General features: G+C 44.9%; 2 long non-coding RNA genes across 4 annotated transcripts; one reads left to right on the top strand and one right to left on the bottom strand.

Moving 5' to 3' along the window:
- Positions 1 to 14,844: 14,844 nt before the first annotated feature.
- On the bottom strand, positions 14,845 to 16,134 carry LOC120665674. Of its 3 annotated transcripts, none has more exons than XR_005671271.1 (5): positions 15,612 to 16,134; positions 15,444 to 15,497; positions 15,239 to 15,346; positions 15,082 to 15,122; positions 14,845 to 14,994 (listed from the first exon to the last, which is right to left on the bottom strand). It is a non-coding gene; the product is annotated as an uncharacterized LOC120665674 (long non-coding RNA). The 3 variants fall into 3 exon arrangements; XR_005671275.1 differs by having other exon boundaries at positions 14,845 to 14,971; XR_005671269.1 differs by having other exon boundaries at positions 14,992 to 15,122; positions 15,612 to 16,133.
- A 9,211-nt stretch (positions 16,135 to 25,345) lies between these two features.
- On the top strand, positions 25,346 to 26,941 carry LOC120695893. Its single transcript, XR_005683934.1, has 3 exons — positions 25,346 to 25,589; positions 26,331 to 26,446; positions 26,540 to 26,941. It is a non-coding gene; the product is annotated as an uncharacterized LOC120695893 (long non-coding RNA).
- The last annotated feature ends 818 nt before the right edge of the window (positions 26,942 to 27,759 follow it).

Genomic DNA, 27,759 nt, shown 5'->3' with positions numbered 1-27,759 from the left:
AAGTCTCCTATGCCACTTCCACAGATCAGAAGAAGGACTAGCCATCAAGCAATGAGAAGGGCCAAACGGAGTTCCAGAGAAGTCAACCAAGAAAACCTGATCGCGAGGTGTAATCCGGCAAACCAAATCCCCCCTGGAATCAAGAACACACGAACAGCCCTCCTTAAAGCGAACCTCAAACCCCTCATCAAGAAGTTGCGAAACAGAGAGCAAATTAAAGCCAAGATTCGAAACCAAAGCAACTTCTCTCAGGGTAAAGCGATCAGAAACTCGAACAGCGCCAAGTCCACGTACCTTTCCTCTTCCATTATCCCCGAACACAATGTACTCCTTTGAGCGCATCGGGGTGAGGCTGGAGAACAATTTGTCATTTTCGGTCATGTGGCGCGAACAACCGGAATCCATGATCCACCTGTTATCCAAGCCTCCGACCTGCACATCAGTAGTCACACAAAGGGTGAGCAAATGTCTCAACACTGGGGTTAGCAAAGTGAGAAGCAAACCAGTGTCGAGCCATTTGCTCTACAGAAGGGTTAGCAAAACCAGACAAAGCATATCCACCGTCCCGTCTACCGCGTGACTGACGAACACCACCGCGAGGAAAGCGTGGAGCCTCAAAACCTCCTCCAAAGCCTCGCTCCTGTGGTCCATAGCCGTACTGAAAACGACCAGGAGCACGGCCGGCAAAGCGACTACCCACTGGAGCATGGTAACCACCACCGTCTCCCTGACCTCCACCTACACGGCGCGCCCTAGCATCTTGCCTACCACCACACCGAGAAGGATCATGCACCCGAGTAGAGTACTTGTCCGCGTTCTGTCTCTCCTTCTCTCTCCTCACAGCCCGCTTCCTCCTGAAGCAAAACTCCTCCAGGTGACCTTCCCTGTCACAGAACTCGCAGTGGTACCTCACCTCACGGTTGGGAGGTGGAGGCCTAGCCTGCGGACGGGGAGGAGCAGCCCTCTTCTTCTGGGCAACCTGGGCTATGGCAGTAAGGAGCGTGTCGAGGGGATTCCTCAGCTCATTGGGCTTTGGAACCCAAACCTGCTTCTGCGGAGGTGCTTTCGGTGGTTCTTTAAGCACACCATCCGCGGGGTCAACAAGCGAAGGCTGCGTGCTCGTGCTAGCAGTGTTTCCAGCAGCCTTGCCAATCTTACCATACAACCTATCAAAGTTTGACTTCGTGTATGTGTAACCGACCCCAAACCCATCACCACGCTTGAACTGCTTAATCATCATGCCCCACTGCGGCTCACTGCTAGAAACCCAACTCAGAATCGCCCTAAGATATGTGTTCTCATTCTCCAAGTTGGCTTTCTCTACCGCAAGACTATCTAAACCAGCAATCAAACCAGGGCAAACAGAGCAGTCAATAGGTGGGCTAGACTCTATGACCTTAGTCTTTCCAAAAGACTTGATCAAAGCGTTCTTCTCCTCTAGCTCCGACCTAAGCGTGGGACAAAGCTTACAAGCGCCAAGCAAAGCAGGCCTAGATCTAAGCTCCTCTAGTTCACAAACAACAGTAGCAAACTTGGACTGCAAAGAAGCTAGATCAGACTTGAAGATAGGACACTCATCGCATTCAAGCACATCACTAACAATGGGAGCGTCCTTGACAAGTTCAAGCTCATGCTTGGCCTTGGCTAGCTCGTGAGACATGTCAGCAAGCGAAATCTTAGCAACATCTAAGTTTGCGACGTTCTCATCATGCTTGGCACGGAGAGCAACAAGATCGTTCATGTGAGATATGCAGCCAGCGCACTCATCCTCACTAGATTTCTCCCTAGCACAAGCCAGCTCAGCCCTAAGCTTTCTATGCTCTCTAGATGCTTCCTTAAGTAGCCTCTTCTGGTTGTCGAGAGCGGTGTACAACTCCCTAACCTCTGTATCTAGCAGGTCGATCGTGGAGTTTACCTCTGAATCGCTCTCTGATCCAGGAGAAGAGCCAGAGTGCGTCGGTGTAGCATGTCCACCCGAAGGCGCACGAGCACCATCGGCTTCGCCTGCCATGGTGCAGAAGATCTTGCGCCGACCGGCCGCCAAGCAAAGGCAGATGAAGCCGGTGGCTTCCTTGTCCCGCTTCTTCTTCTTCTTGTCGTCGTCGTCGGAGGTCGGTGAAGAAGAGCGGTCGGTGTCAGAGCTCTTGTCGAGGTCACTGAGCTGCGCCAGGAAGGCCTTCTCCCGCTTCTTGGCCTTGTACTGAAAGCGCTTCTTTAGCGACTCCTTGTCGAAGCGTCCTCCCCGGTCACTACTGCGGTGCTTGTGGTGCCGACGCTCCTTGTTGGAGCCTCCCTCGTCGCGGTCGCGGTGGCGGTAGTAGTCGAAGGAGTTGTTCTGGCCACCGCCGGACTTCTTGGGGCAATCGGCGATGAAGTGGTTCAGATCGCCGCAGTTGTAGCACCCGGGGTTCTTCTTCCTCTGCCTGTTGTGGTAGACGCGCTGGAACTTGCTGATGAGGAGGCACAAGTCGTCGTCGCCCAGCGTCTCCAGCTACTCATCTGAAACAGAAGGCAAAGAGGCAAGAGAAAAGCCAAGAGCAGAGTTAGCGTTAGAGCTCGAACCACCACCTGGGCCAGTCACAAGAGCGACGCTCTTGGAAGGAGGGGCACCATTGAGCTTGGCTCATGTCTGGTTATCCACCTCAGTGGCCTTGAGCTTGCTGAAAAGCTCGTTCACCGTCAGAGTCTCATAGCCAGCAGACTCAATGATGGTGTTCACCTTGAGATCCCACACAGAGCGATCAAGTGCGTAAAGCAACTTGAGGGCCTTCTCGTGCTTTGTGTACTCAAGGGCACCAGCAGATCTGTTCACATTGACCTTGTTCACAATCGACTGAAAATGACTGAACATCAGATCAATGCTCTCACCCGGCTCCTGTGTGAAGTTCTCGTACTCATGCCGGTGAGTCTCGAACAGTCTGGCCTTCACCTGAGGTGTACCCTTGTGGTAGTTCTCAAGGCACGTCCAAATTTTGTGGGCTTCCTGAAAACCCTGAACGCGTGAGAACTCTGCACGAGAAACGCCTGCTAACAAGACATTGACGGCCTTGGCGTTAGCCTCGTGCTGAGTCACCTGGAGAGGTGTGGTCCGAACAGCAAGCACCTCGTAAAGCTGGTTCGTGGTAATCTCCCAGACATCGGCTCCCATGCTCTGCAGGAAGGCTCTCATGCGAACCTTCCAGTAAGTATAATCCTCGCCGGAAAACACTGGGATCTTACCAAGACTCGCCATGGTCTCCGAGTGGTTTTCGAACCGGTTAAGGTACTGAAAACCTCAACCAAGCTCTGATACCAATTGTGGGACCGAAGCCGGCGACCAGAGGGGGGGTGAATGGGAGCCGATCTAAATTTCTTCTGAAATTCAAATCGTTGGACTATGTCCCAAAATCACCCAAGCCCTCAAGCGTTCTGACCAAAGTTTGGAGTAGCTATTGAAAAGCTAAACCAACACAAAAAGCCACGAATGTGCGAGTGAATCCACGAAGCAAATCGGAAGCGAATCGGAAAAACTGCAGAACTGATCTGCCTGTACCGGTCTGACCGGTGCACAGGACCGGTCTGACCGGTCGAGTCTGTTCAAAAATGAGCAGACCGGTCTGACCGGTCTTGCCTACCGGTCTGACCGGTGGCACCCAAAAAACCCCCGAAAACTTGGATTCAAACAATGAATCTCAACCAAACGACCACGAAAATTGATGAAACTTGGGGGATAGCTTCGCCCCTACCCCGTGAACATATCCCCAAAAGATCTCGTCCTAAAGATCAACGAATCTTGAGAATTATGGAGGAGATCAAAAGGGATTGGGGTTTTCTCAAAGACTCAAGAAATTGAATTCTAACGAGCGAGTGATTCCAGAGGGTTTAGGACAGGGCTAGAAACACGGGAATCACCGCAAAGAATTCGTAGCCTCCTCGTAATCAAGTGCGCCAAAAACAAAGTCGAAAATCCATTGCACAAGGCACAAAAATCAGGGGACTGAATTGATTCAAAAGCCCAGAGGGCACGAGGAGGATAGGACCTCATTTCCCAATCAAATCCCACACAAGGTCTCAACAATCCATGGACAAAATCTTATCAAAAGAGAGAAACAGAGGGAGAGAGACACAGGGGCGGCGGCCTGGAGAAGAGACGAGTCCACGAACAGATTACAAAAGCCGCAATTCACCTAACACAAGTGAAGGGGTATTTATACCCGCAGGACCGGTCAGACCGGTACGCTGGACCGGTCAGACCGGTTGGTTGGACCGGTCAGACCGGTGCCAGGGACCGGTCAGACCGGTTGGCCTGCAGCACCCCCTGTACACGATCTCATCCGACGGCCGAGGTTCTTTCTTCGAAACGAAGTCTTCTCCGCGATGCCGCCGTCTTGATGAAGATCCTGTCCGCGGTTTTGGAGGGTCCGCGAAATCCGGGTAGGTGGCCGGTTTTGAGAAAACCGCCAAAACCTCACGCGCGGGAAGATTCCCGCCTCCACGCCGTGGCCCTAGACGCCGTTCCCGCCTCGGCCTTCTGACGGCCCTAAACGCCGCCCGACGCCCGTCGCCTCCGTCAGTCCCGAGACCGACGCCCGTGCCTCCACGACTTGGCGTCTTCGGCCGCCGTCCGCCTCCTTGGTTTTGTGGCGCAAACCAAGAAACCCGTCTTCCGTCGCCGCTTGCGCCCTCGATCCAGGAGTGGACGCCACAGCTGCCGCCCGGTCCGAGCTCCGGTCCCGGCTGCCCTTCACCGCCGTCCACCGCACGGTCCATCAGCCACAGCACCTCCACGGCAGCTCCCCGTCGACACTCGACGCCCGTGTACCTGCAATCCAAAGACCAAGCGCATGATCATATCACACGGTTGACAATTCACTCATCACAAGCAGGATAGAGTACTCTCGTTCCTCAGGAATCGACAAAAGATAGAAAATCATGTAAAAGGCCCATACATGTGTAGCTATAAGTAGTAGAAAAATCAATTGCTTCCCGTTTAGCAAATGTAACAACCAAAAACCAAGACTCTGACCTTAGTAAGAAATGGCCGGATCAAAACAGAGGAGGAAGACTATGATGTTGTACAGCGGCATTTTTTCTTGAAACGGAGCCGGCAGGAGAGCTGCCCGTTGTATTAATTAAGAAGAGTGAAAGCCCAGAGGCTACAGTACTGTACAGAAAACTATGTAATGTTTATAGGACACGGTCAAAACTCGCACTCTACCAAGAGGACGTGCTTTTACAGTAGCATGGCAATTAGAATAGTCACGACACTTGCCAAGACTTCCCCCAAGGATGGGATGAATCAGGAGTTTCAGCTCTATGCTTGAGATTGAGGAAATGAACCAGCATCTACAATATTGATGTCAACAAGTACTGCATGCAAGCTACCTGCAGATATCGTCCTGATGAATGCCATTGTGTAATAATGCAATTAGAATACATTGCCTAATCGTGTGTTCTCCGGGTGCCACGTACGCACAACCGACACACATGGTGGCATCTCGAGGTGGTGCATGGGTGCTTATGATAGCTTGCCCTATGGCACAACTGACAACAAGTGGATGACTCAGCCATGATGCAACCTTTAGTATTTTTTTTTCTTTTTGTTAACTTTTAGAACTATCTTGATTGTTCAAAAACAACATTGCTTGCAACTTCGTGGTTTGAATTCCAAAATTTACTTGTGCATGCAAGTAGTCAAAAACAATTATTTTGATGAGTTGTAGCATGTTGGCTTTCCAATTTCTGCAAAATTTCTTGAATCCAAAATTTCTTGAATTTCGGTAGCATGTGCGAGCCTGTTCCTAGGTTCAATTTTTTTATAAAAAAAACAACATGTCATGCTTTGGTATGATGTTATCACCTAGTATACTAACGGGACTTTTGGTATCGGGTCATGCACTCGGTACTGATTTTTTTCTTTTTTGAGATTACACAGTACAACTCATACACTCATTCACTCGGTACTGATGACCGAGACTTTTAGTATCAGCTACTCAGTACGGGGTGTAGAACCGATATTAATGGGCTTCATGGCGCGGGCCTCATGGCCTTTTCTAGTAGTGGTGCCAGTTGTGACGTGGAGAGCCTTCTACAAGGCGATCGATTCAGATAGGTATCTAGTGGAAATATGTAATTCTCTCTCGAGTCCGCATGGAGGGAGCATGATATAGCCAACCATGTCGCATGATTTGGATCAAACTGAATCTTTTCTGCCTCTCGCTTTCTTCCCATATAAACTCCATTCTCCCCTCCCAAATAGTGAGTACTGGTCAAACACTTTATTTCGAGCTTCCATTTCAGCATGAATTATGGAGAGCTAGAATCATGGGGATGGGATGCGCCAGGAAATTTCACAGGGGTCACACAGCTGATCTTCGCCATTTTGCATCACTGTCACCTGTATGTTATGAACAGGTGAATGATGGATCAGGTGGCATAGTTGTATGTTCTTCTAGTGGAGTAAAATTTAGAGTAAATTTCACCAGCGGTCCCTGAACTTGTCCCGAGTTCTCATCCCGGTCCCGGTACTCTCAAAATGCACGTCTAGGTCCCTGAACTTGTCCCGAGTTCTCATCCCGGTCCCGGTACTCTCAAAATGCACGTCTAGGTCCCTGAACTTGTCCCGAGTTCTCATCCCGGTCCATGAACTTGCTAATCTGTTTCATATAGGTCCAAATCTCCATAACATGTGCTGCAAACAGTACGATTAAGTGAACTGATAGGTGGGGCCCATATGGCAGTCACACTTCTCCCTTCTCCCTCCTCCCTCTGTATGGGCGCTGCCGGACCCCACCCCTAGCGTCCGTCGCCACCTGTGCGCCTGCGCTGCCACGATGGACCTCAGCTCCGCGCCGCCCCGGTCCTCGTTCATGCCCCAACCGCCGCTTGGCCACGCCGACGGCGGACCCCGCATCCCCGCCGCCCCTCCACCGGTCCCACGCCTTCCCTACCCAGCCGCGCTGCCGTCAAGGCCGTCGTCCCACGCGACCCTCGGCTACCCGCTCCCTGTGGATGTCGTGCCACCCCGAGGGCGGCGCCCTCCATGGCCACCACCGCCGGCGCGCCCTGGCGGGCGAGCCCCGCTCCGGTCCTAGTCCCGGTCCAGCACCCGCGGGCCTGCACAGTACCGCCCCGGCCGGAGAGCCGGCGACCCCCTCGCCTGAGCCTGCCCCCTTCCCCCATTCTCAAGGTTGAAGATGGCCATGGCCATGGGCGGCGACGTTGGGAGCAAGAGAGGAGGGAGAAGGGAGAGGTGTGACTACCATATGGGCCCCACCTATCAGTTCACTTAATCGTACTGTTTGGAGCGCATGTTATGGAGGTTTTGACCTATATGAAACAGATTAGCAAGTTCATGGACCGGGATGAGAACTCGGGACAAGTTCAGGGACCTAGACGTGCATTTTGAGAGTACCGGGACCGGGATGAGAACTCGGGACAAGTTCAGGGACCGCTGGTAAATTTACTCTAAAATTTAATTAGAAGATGTTCAATTTTATTATTCTCCTATGGATTGAAACCTTATGGAGAAGTAATCAAAAGGCAGAGGAGGTGCATAGACAAATACAAAAGGAGATTGCAATAATCAACTATATACATGGAAATGCCATTATATGAGTTTTTAATGAACAATGTACTATTGTACTGTAAACTAAATTGTGTTTCCAGGATATTGTTACATTTTGCACCCTTCTTTGTAGCTTAAAATTTAGAATAATCCCATTTTTGCATACAAGCCGATATGGTATCAAAGAAAAAATGATCTAAATCAAGAGATTTAAGTATAACTAAAATATGCGCCAATGGAGAAGAATCTATCACTTGCACGCATCCTGGTGCAACAGAGCAAATTCAAACATCTTGTAACATATATATTGGATGTGTCTGGTCCTACATTTACGTTGCACTCCTATATTTACTGCATACACATCATACAGGGGTACATACATCCCACAAAAATCATGGCTTCCTACATAAATGTATTACCAAATTGGACAAGCTAGGAGTGATGAAGATTATTACAGCGAACATCGTGGCAATCCATTGGTTATCAGAGATTAGGTTGTCTCCGGGGATGAGAAACATTAGGAAATTTAATAGATTGATTCGAGGAGAAGGTGGGATTGGGGGGATTCCCCACGGTGGAGCTCAGTGCAGTGCTGATGTGTGACTGTGTGAGTAGATAGGTTTTTATTTATGAAACAGGAGGGGTTGCCCCCTACTAATTATATTATATTGAAAAGAGTGTTCTATACAGCAATTTTGAGAAACAAAGGAAGAAAGGAAATAAGGAGGGGTTGCCCCCTACTGATTATATTATATTAAAAAGAAACAAGTGAAAAGAGTGTTCTATACAGCAATTTTGAGAAACAAAGAAAGGAAAAATATTTCGCTATTACACAAAGGCTTCTAACCATTCTAACATAACTTCCATCTCGCCTTTGCTCGAAGAATAACAAGAGCAAATTCCTTTATGAAAGTCTTAAGACACCTTACTGGGGACGGTGGGATTCCTTTGAATATTAAATCATTCCTTTGCATCCATATAATCCAACAGAACAGAATTATGATATCCATAAAAAAAGGAAGATGTAGCTGTGTTTTGATCTCCTCCAAGGCTAGAAAAGGATTTGTTTCGACAAATACCACATTAAGCTTAAGCCAGCAAACTTGTGCAAATGGTGAGTAGATAGGTTTGTACCTCACAGGAGGATGATCGTGGGTGTAAAGATTGATTCCCTTTGGATGCATTGGGAATTTAACATGAAGAGGCACTCCTTCCCACTGGTTGCATATACTATAAGCTTGTAGCTTGTTCGCGCATACATCTCAACTATTCTGCATACACCTAAATGCATAAGATCCAAAGATTTAGGTTCATTTGATTAGCGATGATTGGACAGTTGTCTCCCAATTATGCCCCTAAACTTGTACCGTTGTGTCATCCCGGTCCCTAAACTTGCAAATCGACCGTTTAGGTCCTCAAACTTGTTCAGTTGTATCATCCCGGTCCCTAAACTTAGAAATCACCCATTTAGATCCTCAAACTTGTTCAATTGTGTCACCCTGGTCCATAAATTTGGTTTTGAGTCTCGTCTGAGCGGTCAAAAACTCTATATTAAAAATAATTTATAACTTTTTTTCATATAAATTCGCATGAAGATAAATTTTATGTCAAAATTATAGCTCTTGGCATGGTCTACAACTTTGTAGTTAAAATTTTTTTATTTGAAGTCGTTTAGTGCAATTTATTTTTAAATTTTAAATTTTAAAATTCTATAGACTTACAGCAAATAAATTGGGACCCTAAATATTTTTAATTCAAAAACTTTTCAACTACAAAGTTATAGATCGCGTCAAGGGCTACAATTTTGATATAAAGTTTATCTTCATTCGAATTTATGTGAAAAAGTTATGAATTATTTCTTGATATAGAGTTTTTAGATCATATTGTTTTATCTTGATGAGACTCAAAATCAAGCTTAGGGATCGGGATGACATAGCTGAACAAGTTTGAGTACCTAAACGGGTGATTTTTAAGTTTAGGGGCCAGGATGATACAACTAAACAAGTTTGAGGACCTAGATAACCCAGATGAACAAGTTTGAGGACCTAAACGGTCGATTTGCAAATTTAGGGATCGGGATGACACAACGGTATAAGTTTAGGGACCGGTGATGGATTTTACTCCCCAATTATTGCATATCTAAGACTAGTACATCATAAAAATGTCATTAATTTGATTGCCAGAGATAACACCTCGTTCAATTGTGTAGTACCATGTTGTTTTTTAGGAGCTCCTAAAACATTTAATTGTCGCGGTGTTGTATGTATGAAAATGGACCTATAGCACATTAGATTTATGCTTTAACCCAATGTATCATGCCAAATCTATATATTATGCAAGATACAGCACTTTGTCTCTCTCAATAATTTCTTTGCCGGCACATCAGCATAACTAGTGTCCTTAATAATGTCAGCTTAATATAGATAATTTGGCATGATGTACACCTATGTAATTATAGGGTAACTCTCCTGTTCTTTTTTCCTGGTTGAAAATATGACCCTGTCATGTAAGATTATTAATGAGAAATCTTATTGTCTACACTAATTAGCAGCACCAGCAAATAAGGTAAGAACATTGTGGTACACCTAGACCAACTTTTAGCTCATTAAGTTATTTCGCCTTATTGACAAAATCGCTGAGACATCCCCTGATCATCCGTCCTTCTTTCTATCGCTCAAACTCAACAATGCGATCGCGATTCGCGAGGATGTGATGAGGTGCTCTCATTCTTTCAATAATGTGCATACACTGCCTGCTGGGGAATTGATGAGAGCATAAGGGCTGACTTTATGACGCATGCCTTTAAAACTGCACCATTCATCAAAGAAGTAATTGACCTCTTGCTTAACTCTGCAATAGTGGCAAACATCCAAAAAGCAAAATTCACACCACCTTTAGTCTGAAATGTCTGCTCTTGAGGATCTTGTAATAATGGGAATAGGATGCGTCAAGAGTTTTAGATCAAGAGTGAGTTGAGAAACAAGATGTAACTCCAGACTAGGAAGCGCTTACTGCTGCAAGATAGTAGCAGGCTTGCTGGGTGTCGCAGCATCACGCCTTGGCACGTCGTACGATGGCTGCCGCGATGCTGTCATCAGTGTCACACTTATCAGCAGCTTGCTTGTGAAACTAGCATTAGCGTGTTGCGAGGCTTGAATAATCTGAGAATACCCTAAAATCATAACTCTGTTGTTAGTATGTTTAGAAGAGAAACCTAATACTAATCAAGTAAATTGCAAATTAGTTTGCAGTAAATCCTTAGTATCATGAAAATATCACATATGTTACCTTCTCATTTGATTCCATGATTAACCAACTCAGGTCATGACAGTAGCCGCAGGCCATACACTACTTTGGTTTAACAGAAAAAACTAAAGAATTGATTTTAAATAAAAGATAACTTCAGCCGATTCTTAACAGTTGTATTTTTTTAAAACGGTACTGACAAGAGTCTTGACATTCATATATTAATATAGAGGAAAAGAATTGTACATGTTCCTTCCACACATATTTGTCAGATAGTTATTAGAATTTTCTCGGATTCTTGTCAACCTTCTCTCTCTTTTTGGTCTTTTTAAATGATTTTTTTACGAGTTTACTTTACTTAAATTGGACATTTTAGTTCGGCCTAACGGGCTAAATGGAGAGTGATGGGCCTTAAAGCAACTCCAGTAGGGCTTCTAAATTTGGGTGAGCAAATGTCTATTTAGAAGCCCACTTCTAAATTTTACTCACCCAAATATAGGCCTCCACTCCAGCAGCCCGAGTAAATTAGGCTTCTATAGAGGGCCTATAGTTGGCAGTCCAAATAGAGGGCTACCAAATTGGCGGGTGAGGGGAGAAATTTGAAAAGCCTACCAAAATGGCAGCCTATTTGGAAGGCCTGCTGGAGATCAATTTTTTTGCATCCACCGAGCAAATATGGAAATAGCAGACCATTTAGTAGTCCTACTGGAGTTGCTCTTACCAGCCCACTAGGCTAACTAATCATTACTGCAGCTTAATGAGCCAGCCCGGGCAGTATGGGTCGACCCTAACCGGCCGCTTGCACGCGCCTGGGCCGCCTGCTGGGCTGGTCGCGGGTCGTGTGGCCTGCTGCTGCCGCACGGGCAGCTGCTGCGTGGGCCGGCTGCCTGCACGGGCAGTAAGAGCTAAAAACTGAAGTTTGAAGAGCAAATTACTCACCCAATACTCAACTAATCAAGATGAAACTTCAGCTATAGATGCGCAACCAAAGGCCTCACATATTCATGAAGAAGTTCGCAAAAATACCAAGAAGTCATCACGAATCGAGCAAAAATCCGAACGCCTCTTCCAAAAACACGATTTGGGTTGAATCCGCGAGATTGAGGGAGATTGAACAAAAGTTGCTCACAAGCATCCTAGCAGCAAAACCCCTCCAGAAATTTCACAAATTTAATTTGCACTGAAATCGTGACTAACGAAAGTTCAACGGAAAAACGCTGGCGGCCCACAAAAGACATAGGAAATTGATTTTTGAATTACTTCGTAAAATCCGATTACAAGCTACTCCTATCCTATTCAAAATATTGGGTGACAAAAAAACTCAAACAAAATGCCATTGTTCATGATATGCATTAGCTCCTCGAGATCCGCATCAGTCAACTGAGCATCTCGATTTCATGATGAGTTCTATTTAAGCCGTAGCACTGGGGAAACAGTACCGGAGCCAAAAGGGATGTTTACAGGAAGAAACTGATAGCTTGTTTTCCCATATCATTTAGAGCTGCATTTCATTTTTTCCTTGATGTCTCCCATTCCCATACCCTGCGCAGTACAGTGCGATCCTGATTTTGTGTGGCGGTCTACATAAAACGTAGGCAAAGGTGCTTGAGTAGTTGAGTACATAGTATGTGCTACTTATAAGCTGGGAAATAAAGGCTAGAGCAATACGGCTGCCAAATTACTATTTATTGCAGTAAATAAAGGAGACATAAGGGTGCAGCTGTTCATAGTTAAAAGTAAAATTTGTATTACTAGTAGTCAACTAAAGTTTATGTGTAGACAAAAAACTGAAGGAAACAAGCTGTTTTCCTTGTACGAAACGTCAAGTGAACTTGACTAGAGGGAGTTCTTGACATCCAAATTCTCTTAACCAAGCGATCAATGTATACGGAAATGTGACACTCCATTTTCATCGCTTCAATGACAAGGTGACTTCTCAACCGAATACACAAAAAATCCTTTGCATGTTCGAGCGGAACAGGTAGTGACATTGAGGAATTTCTGACTAAGATGTTCTAACAACTTCAGCATACATGATTCTAGAAAGGCAAAAACTATTGATCTTGAATGTGCTGGTACCACCCATGTCAAACTAGAAGAAATTAAAAATGTTGTACACATTTGGTTTCAGTAGGGATGGATGGGTCCAATACACCAAGTCATATGTCTCAAGTAGTACTGAAATATTAATGTTTTATATACCTCTTTTGGCCTCAAAACGTTGGTCTTTGGACTGACAATCTGCACGATACTTTGGGTTCATAAACAAATAATTAATACTGGCAGTAGCTGTTTACTTTTTGCGTGTAATGTTTTGATATTTGAAAATTATACAAATAGATGTATGAAAAAGTAGTTTCACAATATTATGTCTTTGCTATGTGTTACAAGTATATTATAGTAAACAACAGTAATTAAATTTATTGCTTATTCGTTACTAGAAGGAGAACACGGATCGTATTCTGGCAGTAACTTCATCTGTCTCAAGCAAGGGTTATTGCTATCTCATGGGTAATAATGTGTATGCGCGCACGCACCAGCAACAACCACATCTCTACCCATTTGGGTTGCCTTCTGGTGCTCACACACACACACACAAGCGAACATGAATAAGAACTTGTGGCTTCATCGAAGGAAAAAAATATTAGAGACAGCTGTGTGATGTTAAAAATCTACATATATCTGTAGCAACTGAGATCCATGACGCTGATCATGGAATGGATGTTTCTGGTGGCGGATAAAGTACACACTACTGGAAAAACGCACATTCGTCCACGGCCGTTAGTACCGGTCACCGCTTTGCCCGGTACTAACGTGCAAATTTAGTACCGGGCCAAAGGAATAGTGGCCCTGGGAGCCTATTAGTACCGGCTGGTGGCTCCAGCAGGTACTAAAGTCCGCCACCGACAGGCCGCCTCCGCTGCATTAGCACCCATACTAAAGTACAACAGTACTTTAGTTCACTTCATGCATCCATACTAAAGTACAACAGTGCTCTGCATTAGCACCCTCCGCTCTGTAGAGGATCTCTATCCATGATCAGTTCTACTTGAGCCATAGGCCATAGCACTCAGAAATGATCCTAGGGCCATCCAGATGTCAACATCAAGAAACCAACGGCTTGTGCTGCTTTCTTGTTGAGTTTTCGTTTCTTCCTCAATGTATCCCATTACCATTCCACTATAGTACGGTGTCATCCTGGTGTTGTGAGTTTTATCTAGGTGCTGCCATGCTGGAGTATGTGCTGTTTATAGGCTAGGAAAAGCTTGAAATATATGGACCACCGTGGAGCTATATATGCAGAAACTTACTATCACCCGAAAACTGGCTGCCAGAGTTAGCTCAGCACCAGGTCAGTTTTATTTGCTTGATTCACTGGGTACCAAGATTTATCTCACGTGCTGTCACATCAGCCTTGAATAGGATTTTTCTAAATATTTAAGTTGAAAAAGTATGGTTCCCAAAAATAATGTGTTGAGTATCATTAAATAACAATTCGGTGGACTGTTGCCAAAAAACTTACGTACCTAGTCTGACAAGCACCATTCTTGTAATTGCCATACTCTTTAAGAACTATAATATTCTGAAAACGTTATTTGTGGATAGCAACAAAGTTTCTGAAGACGTTTTGGAGCATCATCACAGCAGGTTAATTGTTTCATCAAACTTAAGAGGACATTGCATTGTGTTAAGGAAAGGCCAATTAGTGCCCTGATCAGATCAGGGGTTTCAACTTCGAATATACCTACGAGTGCAGTGCGCGCGCCGCCGCGCGTGTAAAATTTTTCTGTGATTCCGTTTGGCAATATTTTTTTGTTTGCATTTGTCTAAATTTAGGTAGAGCCAATGTATTTAAAGAGTATAGTATATATAAGGAAAGATAGTGCATACATATTCATATACATAGAGATGTACATATATTATACTTGGGGTGTAGAAAAAGGATGAGGGAGGTAAAAGCTTGCACAGTGTTTTGGGAAAAAATAAGAGAAAAGCTTGCACAGTTGAAGCTGCTAAATATTGCTCCTTGCGCAAGTGTTTGATCAATTTCATTTGGCAATATTTTTTAATTTGCATTAAATGAATTTAGTTAAGAGAGCTGACGGATAATATATTTACTCATAATGGAACAGAGAGGTTCTTTCTACTTTATTTGATGTGCTTGGAGACGTCGTTCGCCTACCGGCAGATACGGTTACTTCCTGTAATTAATCATAAGAGTATTTGGTCTACAAAAGTATATTATTGGTTTACATGTAAGAAGAAAGGCTTTTTTTTGGTGTGGTTACCTAGTATTTATGCTTTCATTCTGCTGGTTCACGGTCTGAATCTGCAAGTGGACAGATAAATGGATTTAAATTGGCATTTGTATATTTGATTAGTTTAAGGTAGAAATAGAATGAAAGGAAAAAAGAAAGTGTAATATGGTTTGTTCTTTGTTTATACCTATGGTATAGTAGTCGTCGTTAGGGTTGATGTCATCCGAGCTGTTGCTGTAGTATTCGCTGTTGTTGTACTGAGCGGGATTCAAAGAAGCTTCATCCTCTTTTTCAGCTATAATAAAAAGGAATAAGTAGGAGGTAATAATATATTTCAGAGGTTATAATTAGTAGAATTGATGAACAAATGATTTATATAGTTAGAAACATACCTTCAACGATACGCTTGAAAGCTTCTCTAACCATGTCTGGGTCCTCATAGATCTCTGTTTGTTTGTTTTTTTAATAAGAAGGCATAATAAGAATAGTTATTATGTAGCATATGTGTTACATAAAAGAAGATAAATGAATACAAATTCTAAAGGTATGCTTGCTATTACTTGGGTCGTAATTTGTTGAAGAATCATGTACATCAGTGCATATGGAAGGGTCTGGAGCCTACTTTGCATCATTGCTGTGCTCGGATTGATAGTAGGCGCTGGTTTGCAATGCTACTGGAAATGCATGTGTAGTTGTGCTGTGCTGATGGTTATATGATATGCCTAGCTGTTGGGCAGTAGGAATGAAGTCTGTGCTATGTGCAAAGGTAATTGCAGTGCATATGCCAGTGCTGTGATCAAATGCAGAAGCTTGTATGTCACAATAAGGTAATAGCAGAGGCCCTGAAGATTCATTACTGAAGGCATGTGGGGGGAATACCTTCCATGTTAATTGTCACAGGGGTATTCCATGGAATTATCTGGGATCGATATTGATTTGTCCAAGGTGAGAGGTTAAGTTTGAAGTTCCATGGTTCTGTAAGAAAGAACCATGTCTCGTTGGTTCGGCATTGCGAATTCAAGGATGAAATCTGGTGGGAAGCATGAAATGTTTTTTGGCTGGAGTTGCGAACCACATGTATTTTTGGATAGCAATATAGATGCCTTGTATCAGTGGTTTAGACGCAGGAGGTACTGGTGTGGTCACAAGGGCATTTTGAAGCTCTGCCTATCCTTTGTAATTAGTTCTGTTGCCCCGATGTGTGCGATGGGTAAGTATCTAGGGGCTGCCTGTTAAAAGGGAACATTGTTGTTAATTACCTAGTAATAATAAATATTTGAGGAAGTAAAAAATGTATGTAAAATTGTTTACCATGTGTAGTGAAGAAGGATCAATACAAATGAAAGCTGACAGGCTGCATAGAATCTATGGGAATCAAAAATTTGAATGCATCAGTTTGTGAGATCAAGATTAAATCCAGTAGTAAGGGGACTGTAAGTCTCAGTATTGGGAAAAAGGCACTACAAAGAAATAGAAATTTTATTCTGCGAAGCTATAGATTGTAAAAGAGGAACAAATAACAGTAACATAACGCTGCAGGCCAGAAGGGTAGAAACAGTGGAAGAATGAAAGGAACATCTAGCAAGATTCAAATAGTAAGAGTACTAAATTAAATCTAGATCTAATGAATACAGTTGCAAGCTAAGACTGTAGAGTTTAGAAGATTTAGGAATCTCTATTTTGTAAATCATGGAGTTGAAGGCTTGCAGCACGTAAAAGTAGAGAATACACAAGAGATACGTGAGCCATATGAAGCAGAGCTAGGCTCTGCCGCCGTTGCTGGGCCTTTCGACATGAAGCGGAGATGCCCCTGCAGGCTAATCCTCTCCCTCTCACGCATTGGCATGCTAGCGTTAGTAGTAGCAGGGGTGCGTAGGTGGGCGGCGGATGGCGGACCGCGCGGGAAGGGCGGGGAGCGACGGCTGTGGCGGCGCCGGCCGTGACTGCGGCGGCGGCGCTCGCGGCTGCGGATGCGGCTGCGCTCGCGGTTCTAACTCCGGCGCGCGGCAGCCGGCGGCGTGTGGTTCGTGGAACAACTACCGAGGAAATGGCAAACGGGGGCAATGGAGCAGGGGGGCCATAGGGAGGTGTGCGGAACCCGTCCTGCGCGCCGCTGGCACCTCCTCCGTGTGGCCGCCGCCGCGTCTTCCGGCCTCCTGCTCGTGCGCTGCCCGCGCCTGCCCGTGCACACCCGAGCCGCCGCCGCCGCGGGGCCCATGGTCCCCCGCGTCGTGCGCAGCCGTGCTGCCCTGCCTCCAGCCGCGGCCTGGCCTGCACGCGCGCGCCTCGGCCTCGCGACGGGCGCCTTGCTCCGCGCTGCTCGCCTCCCGCGCGCTCGCACGCCCGCTCAGCCCCAGTCGCGCCCGCGCTGACGCCGCCGCCCGCCGCCGCTCGATCTGCGACTCCACCGACCGACCTGCAGGCGCCGCCGCCGGATCCGGCCGCGGGGAGGAGTGGAGGAGCGGCGGCCGGCCGGATTTGGCTGGGGAGGGTGCGCCGCCGCCGGGGTGGAGGGGAGCTCGGGTTTGACTGATGGATCAATTCTTCGGGAGATTTTTTTTTACCGTTGGATGTAGAAATTACGGCGACGATTTTTTTATCGACGTGGATACCGTAGCAGGCCGCAGACCTTCGGGGCTATCATATATAGAAATAGAAATGCGGCTATGCATATATAGTGTGATCGCCGGTGAAACAATATGATAGCCTTCATTTCAGGACACGTTCCTACAAAGCTACACCCTGCAAGGGAATCATCACTTGCTTCCCGGCACAACAGTGGCAGCATATCCAAGAAAGCAATCATTGGCAAGGTTTCTACTGGGGATGAGATACATCAGGAGTTTGTAGCTTGAGTCCCAACATTGTCGAACGTGCTGTGTCGACTCCGTGCCAGAAATGCCTGCATGCTGCCTTCATATCGCATTTAGATCACGGTCCAGGATCAAGAATAGTTGGGCTGCATCAGCTAGTTAGCTAGGATGAGCATACATGCACATAGTGTGTCCAAGAATACTAGTCGATGTTCTATGCTACTATCTCTAGACATTAAAACACGACTGGAGATAAGAGAACAGCTAGTTTTCTGCTGCTTTTCTCCATGATGTCTGAATGTCAAGCTTTCTTGACTGGAGGGAGTAGTAGCAAAATGTAAGTTAAATCTAACTTTTTTATGTCTTAGGGTAATACTACTATATATATGATGGGGGCTTTGCTACGGTACTCCAAGAGAGCACGCTACTATTTTGACTGTAGCTCATATGGAAGATCAGAGACTATGGTTGCTAACGCTACCAGGGTTCTGAATTCGGTTTCAGAATTTTCTCAGTCACCACAGTAATTACTAAAATTCATGAAGTTTCGGCAAATTTCGCAAAAATTGTTTGAGTCTTGACCAAAAAATGATGTCCTGAAGTTTTTGGATCTAAACAAATCATTAGCGTGATTTATGGCTACACATCTATTGAGTTAAAAAAGTTATGTGCAACATGGACATCTAGTGCTGGCAACGGCAGCCTGCTCCCACAATGGCGCTATGGCCAATATATATAGGCACGTTCAGTAATGGCGGCTCTTTTTCTCACACATGTGAGGTGTCAGCCCACACTATGCTGGACTGGCTCACACAGGCCTCAGCATAATTATCTTAGTGGGCTGTCAAGGTCCATCACTCGGAAAAAATCAGAAAAGATAGACATAGATCGAACAAATCCATTTGAAGGAGAGATGTCTGCATTTTTTTTAAAAAAAAAGATGGACTAACTACTTCTTCATCATAAAAAATAGATCTCAGGCAGAGACAGTTTCTCTGACCAATTAGTAGAAGACATAAGAATTGCCTGAAGTTGTCTTTTGTTTGAGCCAGTTTTGTTTGTCTAATTATTAGCTATCTTCTCTTCTGTGTCATAGGTCAATTTTGATAATGTGTCATAATTGCTGTCTTATAATGAATAAAGCTTGCTCGAGAAAGAAATAGGCCCCGTTTGGATTGAAGGAATCTCATCTCAAAAGAAAAACGTAGGAAAAGAGGTTGAAGTGAGCGTTTGGAATGGAGGAAATGTAAGACACTTCCTTTCCTCCGGAATACTGTAGCAAGATGCTGATTTCACGGGAAACAAAAAATCTACTCCGATCCTATGGTTTTTCTTCCCTCGCATAAGCCCGAGACAGCTAGTGTGAGGATAGATCGAGGGAATAACAAAACAATGCGCTGCAAAGAAGAACCTGATCTACCACCACCGTCTCTACCAATGCCTCTTCTAGGTGGGCGACTGCAGTTGCTGTGTGGGCGAGGACACGCCTTTGTCCTGTTCCCTTCGTCGGTGGCCAGTGACGATTGGATTTGGGAGAACGGCAAGCAAGAAGAGATACAGATGAGTGGAGAAAGAGTAAAATATCAGATGCGCCTTCGTCACTGGTACTGCGACCCACTAATTTGCTTGGGCCATGCCGTGAATGGTTAAGAAATTCTAACCATGCTTGAGATGTGCTATGATGGTTATTGTTTGGAGCTCTGTTACATTGGTTGGGATTGGGAAGTACCCATGGGTATTGTACATGCTAGTTTCACAAGGAAGCTGCCGATAAGGGTGGATGACAGCTAAACAGTGGCAGCCATCATACGACGTGCCAAGGCGTGCTGCTGCTGAGTTGCGACACCCATCAAGCCTGCTACTATCTTGCAGCAGTAAGCGCTTCCTAATCTGGGGTTACATCTTGCTTGTTTCTCAAATCGCTCTTGATCAAAAACTCTTGACGCATCCCATCCCCATTACAAGATCCTCAAGAGCAGACTTTTCAGACTAAAGGTGGTGTGAATTCTGCTTTCTGGATGTTTGCCACTATTGCAGAGTTAATAAGCAAGAGGTCTATTACTTCTTTAATGAATGGTGCAGTTTTAAAGGCATGCATTATAAAGTCAGCCCTTATGCTCTCATCAATTCCCCAGCAGGCAGCTATATGTATGCACATTATTGAAAGAATGAGAGCACCTCATCGCATCCTTGATCGCACTGTTGAGTTTGAATGATAGAAAGAAGGACAGATGATCAGGGATGTCTCAGCGACTTTGTCAATTAGGCGAAATAATAACTTAATTTAGCAAAAAGTTGGTCTTGGTGTAACACAATGTTCTTACCTTATTTGCTGGTGCTGCTAATTAGTGTAGACCATATTTCTCATTAATAATTTTACATGACAAGGTCACACTACTACAAAACAGGCCATCGACATTAGTTTGAAAAACAGGCCATCGACATTAGTTTGAAAGGGCCACCGGTACCGGATTTCCAACCGATAGTACGAAATCGAGACTAAAGGCGTTGGTGTAGGACAACGGGTATTTTACTAGGTAGCTAAGGCCTCTTTTGGTACCCGTTGGAAATTAAAAACCAACCTGTACCTAAGGGGTTGCCACGCTGATGCAACTTGGCGGCCCCTTAGGTACCAGTTGGTCTTTTCAACCTATACCAAGGGGTTTTCCAGATTACTCCCAAATCCTATTTTATTTAATTTGTTTATTACAGTTTATTCTTTCGGAATTGCTATGTACACACGAGCTATATAATACTATATGTCCATTAGTTGCGTGCTAATGATGTAATTAAGTTATTTAGACAAAATAATATTTACAAATATACAAATATTGATTGATGTCACGATTACAATGTATGCAAGTATACTAAGCCCATCACGATGTCTGTGAGGATACTCATCTATGGATATGGCTGTCATGGTAGAACTCTCCTCTAGGATCTCGAATCTCCCTCGAAATGAATCCTACGAGCTGCTCTGACACGGCCTTTATCCTATCCTCATGGTAAACTTCCTGCCTGATTTGCATCATCTATCATTTCTGAAAAAATGCTTGATATATTAGTTTATCGCATCAGTATAATTTATCGCGTCGTGAATGTTGTGTATGTACTCTTAAGTCCTCTGTCGTGGCCTCGCGACCCCACATACCGAAAAATCCATTCTACCATTCAATACCTCCTTCCATTGACCGGCTACAAATTAAAAATTTGGTGAAAACCAAGATTATTGTTCAATAATACCGATAAAAGCATGTTGCACGTGCATGATGTTCCAGTGTCATCTGTTCGCGCGCAGAATGATGGAACACAACTACAAACTACCTCTCCGAGATTGGTGGGAGTGACGACAGATTCATACTCTCCACGTTGAGCTGAATCTCCTGATGCACCCTATCCCCACTTGAAACCTCTTCAACCATGCAATTCATCTTTGCACTCATGTCTCAACTTCCTCGCCATGTTTCAGGCTATCTCATTATTCTTCCACACATGGTCTGTATGAATTTTATTTTTTTTTTGTGATGTCACTGTTGCACCAAGATCCAAGTGTTTTTATTCCCCCAGTCCCCTTGGAAAGGCTACAGCTTTTATAGGAACCTGCAGTAAAATAAGTGCTGTCTCTTTAACTTGCATTACCTCTAGACACCATAAAAGCATTCGTGTTAATCGGACGACACAAGTTATTGAAGATTCTACACCTCGTGGACGATATCATCAGACACCCCACATCAAATTCACATACACTGATGCACATATGTTTTGCATCTTGGACAAGGTAGCTTGCAGTGCTTGTTCACGTTAATGTTTTTCTGGTTGATTTCCTCAACAAGCTTGAGCTGAAACTCCCGATGTATCCCATCTTTAGGGGAAGTCTTCCCAAGTGTCTTCACTGTATTCTAATTGCCATGCTGCAATACAACATCATAGTCTTACTCCTCTGTTTTGACTCGGCCGTTTCTTATGAAGGTCAGAGTCGTAGGTTTTGCTTGTTACATTTGCTAAACGGGAAGCACTTTATTTTTCTTCTACTTATAGCTATACAGGTGTGCATCTTTTAAATGATTTTATGCCAAACTTAATTATTTACCATACTTATACATCTATAACAAATGCAAAACTAAGGGTCTGTGTGGCATGGTTTTGACTCATACCAATATGGCTCTAGCAACTCTAATGAACCGGCCTTTTCTGGCTTTTCTTGTTGGAAAATGTCACACCCGGTTTTAAGAACAAAACCGAAAATACATAACTATATGTATGTCAGGATCAAGTTTCATACATATAGAGACATCATAAGTGAATAATCAGTAACAGTATCACGAAAAAGAGAACTAAAACAAATAAAAGACTATCAGAGTTATACAGCTTATCCTGGAAATGAGGGCTCCAAACTTCACAGGCAATCGACTGGGGGTTGCGTATGCCTAGAACTCAGCAACATCTTCAGAATACTTCTCAGCAACTTTTCCTTCTAAGCAGCAGTAAGCAAGGGTGAGTACACTTATGGTTGGTACTCAGCAAGGCCACAAGAAATAACCAGAAAGTGTTTTATATCCATCTTTAAGTTTATTAATCATGTGAGGGTCCAAGCCGCTCTTGACCGTGAGCACGGCTGATATATCAGTTTTACACTCTGCAGAGGTTGTACACTTTACCCACAATTCGTGTTTCCCATGTCGCCCGGGTTTGCAAAGCCCTTAACACTTCCTTTGGTGAGTGGCTAGGGATTCACCACGAGGCTTTTCCAAAGAATCACTATATGTACGCACTGGTCCCTTTTTCTGCGGTGCCTCAGAAGACGAAGCTTCTTTCACCCGCTCCTCAAAGCACGATAACCCGAAAAATCCACCAATCAAACGCCCCAGCACGACATATAGATCCTCTAGTTACTTAGCCAAGACCAGAGCCATATAGTATTGTGGTTGCACTGTTTTCCTGGGTGGTTCTCCATGTTCCAATTAAATCATATCATCTTGTAAATAAAGCATAGATAGAAGTATGGTTAGGGTCACTTGCCTTTCTCCAACGAAAAGCTACTCTTACTGCTCTTCAGCTCTTGCTCACTTGGAATTCTTGATTCTTCAAACTTCAAACAGCGATCCTTCTACTCGAAGCAATCAACGAGCAACCATACAAAGCAAACAGGTACAACTAAGAACATTACACCAAAATAAACGAAACGCCTTAAACGAACGCACTAAAGAATAGGGCTCGCTGCTACGGTTACGAGAGCGCAAGAAACACAGAAAACGGAGAAAGAGTTGAAAAGAAACAACTATCGGAGGATTTACATTTTAAAAGAAAACAAAAGAACTATGGGCTTCGTTTGTTTTAGTTATAAACCACATGTAAAGATATTTAAAGATGGTTTACCAGCGTTGGGGAGCACAGCTTTGGCCGGAAACTCGCGGCGTGCAGTCTGCTCCGTCCCAGCGAGCTCCTGCCCATGGTTCATGGGCGCACAGGGACAGGGGAGTCAAAGAGCGGTAGGGCTGGGCTCGTAGCACTGAGACGAAGTGAGACATGCAGCCTCAGGCACTTGCGATCTCGATGGGGGCATGGTACCCGGCATGCTCGCCCAATGCAGGCAGCGACGGCGCTGCGAGGAGCGAGGCGGCGCTGCAGGGGGGGGCAAGGCGCAGCGAGTCGAGCAGATGGGGTCGCATGCAGCAGGGTGCTTCCGCACGGCAGGAGGGCGCGCCGTAGGGGGAGGGTCGCAGGGAGCCACGGCCCACGACGCGCGGGCGTCGTTGGTCTATCCGTGACCTGTGACCAGCGAACGTGACGAGGGGACGTGCGCAGGAGTGCAGATCGAGGCGATGGGGGAGGGCGAGCTGCGACCCCGGGCGGCGGTGGCGCTTAGGGACGAGCAGACCTGGGCGACGCAGGGCACGGAGGAACGCGCATAGGGGTGGAGGCGCAGCTGTAGGAGGGTCGGCGGCAGCAGGGGAGATGCGATGACCTAGGGCCGGCGGTGCTAGGGGCGGAACAGGGGGCTTTGGCCTCGGGATTTATAGGGCACAACGCCCTGGCTCAGGATGGCATGCACGCCAAGAAGGCGGTGACGCCGTGCAGCGCACAGACTCGATCGAGGCTGGCTGCTGATGGGCTGAGCAGGTTTGTTTGGTGCTGGGCTGGATCTCCGAGGTGGGCCGCGGAAAGAAGAAATGATGGAGAGATAAGGCTTGAGCGGGCTACACCTTTTATAAGACACGGATGGTTGGGCTCGTGTGACGTGCAAACCGAGGATCATAATTTCAATCAGCTATCTTCGACAAGAAAGCAAACTTCTTGAAGGAAGGAATAAGGAAAACGACGAAAACAAGAGTGTTTGCTTTGGTACATCACAAGAAGCTTCGGATGCACTTTTTTTGTGGTGGAAATACGATGGATGATGAGATCGTGGCCGTGGCCAAGCTCAAGCTTGTGCACTGCACGATTCTAGAATTTAGAGTGGATTGAGCCAAAAACAAGTTGCCTGAGGTGAAAAAAAAATGAATTTGTTTTTCAGGACATATTTTCAGGCTTAACATAAATCTAGAACAGTCTAGATAACTATTTTAAATTAAACCCTGAAAAATATAATCCGAAGATCCGAAACTTTCCCAACAATTGCTGAAGATAGTTCGGGACACAAGAGTCCAAATAAAATATTTGAAACTCTTGAAAAAGATTTTAGAGCCATTCAAATAAATGAAATTAGCTCACAGGAAAAATGAGAATAATTTTAAGAATAATCTGAAAAATTCTTGAAAAACCCTAAAGATGGCTGAACATATTCTAAAAGATACTCACAATCCAAAATTAAATATTTTGGAGTGTGACAGAAAAATATTTGGTTAAACAACTCCTCTTGGTTGTTGCAGTTAGATAGATGAGGTGTAATGTCCATATATATAATACTCTTATAATTTTTATTGGACACGTGCATATTTTCCATCTCATTGGGGGAAGTGTATGTAATGCACTCCCAATGTCTGTTCAACCATCGCCAACCAACTTGTAGAGATCCCGTGCAGTGAATATGATGAACTGTGTGTAGTAGCTCTGCTAAGAAACACTTAGAGCTAGTTTGACAGAACTCTGGCTCCTAAAACGGTTCGGATTTTGGCTCTTCTGCTGGAGCGGCTTCTCGGTGGAGACGGAGTCGTTCTGAAAAACGTTTAGCCAAATGGCTTCAACTTGCTTTTCATGAATGTATTTGAGATGTCAAATGTCCAATATGTCCCTTTACATATGACTTGATTCTTAAGCTGAATTGCATCTTTCTCTTCCGTTTATAATTTCATTTCGTGTAAAATAAAAAAATGAACATGATTATTGATGAATTAATAATAGCTGCTTCGCAAAAAAAAAAAAAAACTGATATGGCCAATGCGGCCCAGCTGCAAACTTCTGGTGGCCTCGTACTTGCCAGGGTACCTAGGCCTGCGGACAACACACGAAACCCTCAAAACCCGCAAACAATCCTCGCAGTCCCTCCCGTACCTAGCGGCGGCAGCCACCACCACCATCGATGCAGCCGCTCCGCTCCGCCACGACCGCTCCTCCTCACCGGCATCTGCTCCTCAGAATCATCTTCTTCAGCTCCCTCGGATGCAAAATGAAGCTGCAGCACAAAGGGCGGTGCGGCAGCGCTGACACGGTGGCGGTCGCAGCACAAGAGCATGTCGCGGCCACCCCTCTGGTCGTTGCTCCCTCAGCGTAGGCTTCATCGTGCAGGTCATCTCTGCCCCTCCTCAACAGCACTCCACCCCTCCTCACTGGAATCTGAGGTATCTAGATGATGCACGTAGTGGTTCTGGGATTCGGTCCGAGATGATCGAATTTCACCGAAATTGGCCCATTTCGGTGAGGACCGAAACGAAACCAAATCGTTCAAAAAATTTGATCAAAACTGAATTTTTATGCCATGACTATGGTCCATACAAGTCTATGTACTACTCTAGGTATTAAAACACAAATAAAATCTAATTATAAACCTCTTTTGTGCCTCTTTCACTTTAAGATAGTTATCAAATGGTGAAACAACATGATTTCACCGTCTTTCTCCTAAGTTTCTCACCATATCTCCCCAATTCTCTCCACCATCTACTACAGGAGTGATCAATGCCCAAAATTCCATCAAGTTCTATCCAAATTTCGTTTAAAAATATATTCGTTGACCGGTCAAACAATTGAACCCCGATCTGAATTTTCTGAAATTCGCCCATTTTAGTAGCATAGCAACTGAAATTTTTCTGGTTTTGAATCCCAACACCTCGTACTCTTCTTCCCCCAAGTTCAGGCACTATCGGTGGTGATTGGTGGCCTTCATCTTCTGAGCACTTGGTGTTTTGAGCTAGCATGTGCTCTCAGCACAGACACTTGCCTATGTGCAGAGTGGATGGATATACATAGCCTGGAGCCACTAGATATTAGAACGATTGTTTTGACTTCTTATCCTGAATTTTGTTTCATTAGGCTCCACTTACTGGCGGAGTTTGATGACGCGAAGCGTAGCTGTATAAAGAGATTATTGATGGGCACAACCGGTGTCGCAGGAAGCCACAGCCAAACTCTGGAAGCTTTATAACAAGGTAACTGATATGCACTGTATTGTAGAGCTCTGAACTCTGAATTACAATGCAGTTCTAAACATAATTTTTCTTTTTGTTTTTTTAACTAACCAGATTTGAAGAAAGAATTGATAGGAGAACTTGAGTATGAAGATTCGTACTTTTACTTGTTGCCATTGTTAGTGTCGAAAGATTCATATTATAAGCTATCATCAAGATCGCTGTCTCAAATTTCATTAGTATTTAGAAAGTCTGCAAATCTGTTCTGCCGGCAACCAGCAGCAGCGATTTTTTCTCACACTAAATTAGCACCAGCCAGCAGCCACCAACCAGCCAGCAGTATTTTTCTCTCACAGCAAATCTGCACCGGCCGCCAACCATAGCCAGCTGAACAGAGCGAGTAATGTACTGTAATCTCCAGCAAACTAGTGTTGAGCTGCTTGTGTTTATCCCAGGTAATGTAATGTAATCTCCATCTGTTCTGTATAGAATATATGTCAGTTCTATTTTGGATTATGCTATTGATGTGCCATTGATCGATTCGTTGCCAGTTTAATTGTGTTTATCCTATTTGTTTTAACCACCATGTTATACAAGTGCTTGCTTCTAGAAGTATGCAAGCAGAGATCGTATGCGGGTTTGGCGGGTCTGCCGCAAAGGCCACGAATTATTGTTGTCCACTTTGTATGAGTTTGCGGTGGCTAGCAGCGTAACTGCAAAATTAATTAGCGACATAGTATGTGGGTTTGCGGCTGCCCACAACCCGCCCCACATGCACTTTGAACCACAGACATACATCGCACTAAATTATTATATAGATTTATTTATTACATAATCTCGAAGATTGTAATATGAGATTCTGGGTACAAAGCAAAACGGAAACCATCAGAAAAGCAGAAGCGATAGCTAAACTTCAGGGCATCCTTCATCTTGACATCTCTCCTCATGACGATTCATGCCCGGCTCATCTTTTCTTTTTCACGCTTCATCTTAAATTCCCAATGTATCCCATCCCAACTAGAAATTAACCGCCATCGGGTACAATTATCAATAATAACATTCCTGACCTTTGTCAATTTTCCATCTGCAGCCATGTAGGGGAAAGTTTTGGATTTGACTATGGGAGACCTCAAACTTGAAAACAAATCTCAAAGACAAGAGGAGCCAAAGAGTCTGATGAAAAAAAAAGGCTCTTTTGTGCTCCCCGGAGGTCTCATTATATAGGAAGAAGAGCGGAGTATGTGTTGTGGGGGTTCCCTTATTTAATTTTGTAATCTTTTTTGGAAATAAAGAAATGGATATGGCCAGCTGGGCCACATCCAAATCCAAACCGG

The sequence above is a fragment of the Panicum virgatum genome, chromosome 2K, assembly GCF_016808335.1.
Source record: "Panicum virgatum strain AP13 chromosome 2K, P.virgatum_v5, whole genome shotgun sequence".
NCBI classification, from domain to species: domain Eukaryota; kingdom Viridiplantae; phylum Streptophyta; class Magnoliopsida; order Poales; family Poaceae; genus Panicum; species Panicum virgatum.
Note: the sequence above shows the minus strand (reverse complement) of the source record. Positions and strands in the feature narration are given on the sequence as shown.